Raw genomic sequence first — 4,779 nt, 5'->3', positions numbered from 1 at the left:
TTCCTTTGTTTTCAGTAAATTAGCCCTATCTGACATCACTGACGGAAACTACAAATTTGCATTTGTCTGTCAAAACATGTTTTTTAAAACTTTATAAGTACTAAGATAATATTTTTATGATTACTTACTGTTTCTGAATGTTTTACAGAATTTTTTTTCCTGCTGATATTATAGACTATGGACTAAATTAATTTCATGAAAAATGGATACAAATTTCTAGATTTTATTTTAAATATAATAAGAATGGATATGCAATTGAAAAAATTAGAATCTTCCATATAGAAATTTAGGATTTGTAGTAGGATTTGGTAAAAATTACTATATTTTCTGTGAAAAATACTAAACACTTGAATTTTAATTTGAAAATTTGGTTTTACAAAAAAATCGCCCACTCATGTCAATGGGGATGAATCTCCAACCATTTCCTATCAAGACATACCTGTTAACCTTTGATTCACAAAGGTTAACAGGTATGTCTTGATTGGAAACATATATAAGTTTGAATTTTATTCTTAGTTTATTAATATAAGGGCTCCTGATTCATACAAAAACATCTTTTTTCAAAGTAATTTTAAAATGTAATTTTTGCAACCACTGTAATTTTTATTACTGAAAAATCTATATTTCATATGGCTAAAATTACCTTTTTTACAAACTGATACCAATAGACACACAGTTTCTATATCACCGCAAAAATGTTAATGGTGTCATCCTGCTAACTTTCCAAAACTGCTAACTACTATAAAAATGTCATAGAAGGAAGGTTAGTATTGATTTTTGGGGTTATGGACCCAACTGTTATGTTATGGACCAAAAACAAACTTGTATTGCATAGAATTTATCTTTGTAACTCCAGTAAAAGCATATGGATATCTCTAATATATTTCCATTACATTCTATACCACAAAGGTCAGACAGGGGTTGATATTGGAGGGTTAAGACTTGAACTATTAAGGAATGAGGGGCTAAAAATTTGGCTGAAACAAGCATTTTCCTGTTGTCTGGACAATAACTTGAGTATAAGTGAATGGGTCTTTTTGAAACAGTATTAACGAGGTGTTGCCCCACAAAAGGAAGGCTGAGATTAATTTTGGGTGTTTAGACTTGATCTATTTAGGAATTAGAGACCAAAAGGGGCCAGAAGCAAGGAATTTTCTGATATTTGGATGATAACTTGAGTACAATAGAATGGATCTCTTTGAAATTGTACCACAAGGTGCCATACCCCAAAGGAAGGTTGGGATTGCTTTTTGAGGTTATGAGATCAGAATGATAATGAATAAAAAGTGGCTACTTTGATTCTGGTAAAATTCTTATCCTTTGTTCATGTCTTATCACAATCATAATTCAAAGCTGCAACGAGGTTGAATGTTCTATTTTTTTTTTTACCAAACTGTTCAGGATTCAATGTTTGTGGTCACATCTAGCTCTGCCTTGTGATGCATTTTATTTTTAACATGTAGATAAATTTAAAGGCATAGAAAAAGACCATACATACACACATATTTAAAGCAATCAAAACAGACTTGGAGGTATTTCAGTACACAAATAAAGAACACACACACACATACAAACGAGAGCATTAAATCAAATAGAAAATAAATATATCCGTTAACAGCATAAATAGCAGTCTGAATTAAACTCACCTTTCAGACTTGGAAGAAAGACATTTGTTTTTTTTTTTTTGGTATTTAGCAGCAGCAGTCCCTCTATATCCAAATTGCATGCCATAGATTACTCCTACAACGTAAGAGGTTGGAATTCCGTTCCTCAATACCCCCAAGCAAGTCAGAAAATAGCTTGCCAGGCAACCTCTAGCATTGCTGGAGTAGCCGTGGATCAAAATGCTTTTTATCAGCAACCTGGTACTAAAAATAAATTCATCATTAATACATTGTGTTTGATGATATCCAATGATACAATCGCACGAAATGAAATTATTAGTCAAAAAGACAAGTTCGTATAAGCCTAATTGGGTAGACAAGTGAGTCCAGCAAGTGTCCGTTAAGTAAATATCCTCTTCCCGAAGGCTGTGCCTCTTCTTCTTTGGCGTTCATCAATTTAATTAGCATACATTTCTTTTATTTTCATATATTTCCAGGTGATAAGAAAGTGGGGTTTCGTCTTCTATTCAATTACATAGGTTTTGGTTAGTTGTATCTATTCATTTCAATTTTGAGTAAATTTGAGCTGATTTACTGCTTACTTTTTTTAATTAACTGGGTACCGTACTTGAACAGTTTTGGGATATTGTGTACTTTGAACAGATTATCGGTATTGAAAATATGAATTATATAAACGCTATACGAATAACTTACAAAATTAGAACCTTAACAAGTAAATGGGTTTCTCCATTTATCAGAAGACACATCATTTCTCCATACCTCAGAAACCCCATATTCATTTCTCCATACCTCAGGAAACTCATATGATCATGCTATTAGCTACCAAATGCCTTAGAAAAGTTTACAAATTAAGCGGGCAAATAAATACAACGTTTTCTTAATGCTTGTTATCTTTGAACGTGACTTTGAACACTCAAATATTAAAAGCTATTCAAAATGAACCGCGGTATATAATGAGCGACCGTTCCGACATTGTTTTCTCATAAATCCATCCTGTTCATGTTACGTAAGTCGTCCTATCATTTTACAACAAAAATGAACGATTTACCCAAGCAGTTGAAATGCCCCGTAGTTAAACTAGGATTTTATATATTGGTATATTTTCATTTTCAGTGTTTAATTGAAAACAAGGGACTCCGTGTAAACTTTTTATCAATTTTCCTAGAAACAGGGATACATTTGACAAAATCGAAATTTTCTTGTGATTTTCAGCCATTGTCAAAATCATCTAAGGTTTAACAGGAAACTTTCTGTTTAATTGAACGAGTAACATTAATAGTTAACGTGTACTGTCTATTCAAAATTGTCGATATAAATGATTTTAGAGATTTTTTCTGGGGGGGGGGTAGTTTGATACAATGGGAACACTTTTCACCTCACCTTTCAGCAAGCAATAAATCGATAAGTGCTAAATTAAGACGCCGCGCCAGAAAAAAAAATCAATGCAATCGTCATTGACTGAGTTATACTAACCGAAAAAGGTCGCTTCTAGCATATAACAAGTACGCTTAGCATGGCATCAACTGTTCGATATTTTACTCTCCAAAAACTTTCCTTATTATTTTATAAGGTCATGACAACTCTGAGATTTTAAGCAAAAGGTGATTTGATTTTCTATTGGTATTAATCAAAATGACAAAGAAGTCTGTGTTTTGCGTCCTCTGCAAATAAACATGAATTAGACCGAGGAGTTTTAATTCAGTCTTTTTGTTAAACAAAGAGAGAATCCAAATTTGCAGTCTAAAGTAAGTACAATGTATGCTAAATACAGATAGCTAGAGATTTCTCTCTTAGTTCTTTAGAATTGTTCAAAATCTCCATCTGATTAGTGCTTCTCAATTGTGTGGAGACCATTTAAATTGGCAATTGATCCGATGGAAAGAAACAGTAATATAGATTCAAATTCATATACATATAATTTTAAGGGGCCGAATTCCGATCCAGAAATTTGAAAAGGGGCAATAAAGGTTTCCATGCAGTCTATCATTTTCTCATTTTTGCCAGAATTTTGCTCTTTAATAAATGGTTAAAATTACTCCCACAAATTAAAAGGGGGTCCGATTTCCGGTCCAAGTTCCCTAGACCCGCCACTGCTTAAACAACAGTTAGAGCTATTGAAAAGGTAACTACTGGGTAGTATTCATTGCTGACTCCGCAATAATACGTATTTAATTACTACTAGTTGTTGCGAAAATGTGGGGTCAGCATATATAGAAGAAGAGGGTCCCCCATCCTTATCATGACAACGCAACGATCTTTAGGGACCGGTCAAAATTTATCGCCACCTAGGACCGGTGCAAAAAAAAAAAAAAAAAATAAGAGCCTAAATAAAAGTTGCAACCCTATGGCTATTTGACTTGAAAAAAAAAAACATGATGTCCTATGTCAAATTGTTAAGAAAGAAGTTGGTGTCCTATCATGGTTTTCTTTTAAAGTTTTTATTTGAAAATATTATATTAACAGACACAGTACTAGTGTATTAAAGGTCTGACAAATGAGGTATTGATATAAAGCTATTTACATTTTAATACATATAGTTATTCCAATTACAATGAATTATGTTAAATAGTTGTATTTTCTACTGCATTTTTTTGTTGTAGACTATTTGTGTTATAATAGTTTGTTTTTTTAAGTTAATAAAAAAAAATATTTCAAAGTATATGTTCGTAAAAAAAACATGTGTCCTATGGATATTATCAGTAAAAAAGTGGTGTCCTATCAAAAGCATTACACCAAAAAAGTATATGTCCTACTGTAATTTGCACTGGTCCTATGTGACGTGGCGATAAATTTTGACCGATCTCTTAGGTCCATGATTTTATTAAGCAAAACATAGAATATTGATTTTAAAGAAATTGACGTCCAGTGCATGAAATTTGTTATTATAATACACACATCATTAAATATCTTGACACAATTATAAATAATGCCCCCTTTTTCTACCGGCACTCCCATGTACTACGCAGGTTAAAACCAGTGGATCAATCGAGGTCAGACATTGCGTCATGCGTGTATTAATTAAAGGATTGAACCATTTTAAAGGTTGTTTCAGAGCACAGATTCAATTTTATTGTAAAAAGAAGACCGGAACCTTTTTTTCAAACAATAGAAATTGAAAAAGAATATCACTTCATACAGTTAGGGGTAACTTTAA

Source organism: Perna viridis, chromosome 6, assembly GCF_037379345.1.
Source record: "Perna viridis isolate PV_CMFRI_1.1 ecotype Kerala chromosome 6, ASM3737934v1, whole genome shotgun sequence".
NCBI classification, from domain to species: domain Eukaryota; kingdom Metazoa; phylum Mollusca; class Bivalvia; order Mytilida; family Mytilidae; genus Perna; species Perna viridis.
The sequence above is the reverse complement of the archived record's forward strand: the minus strand, read 5'-3'. Positions refer to the sequence as shown.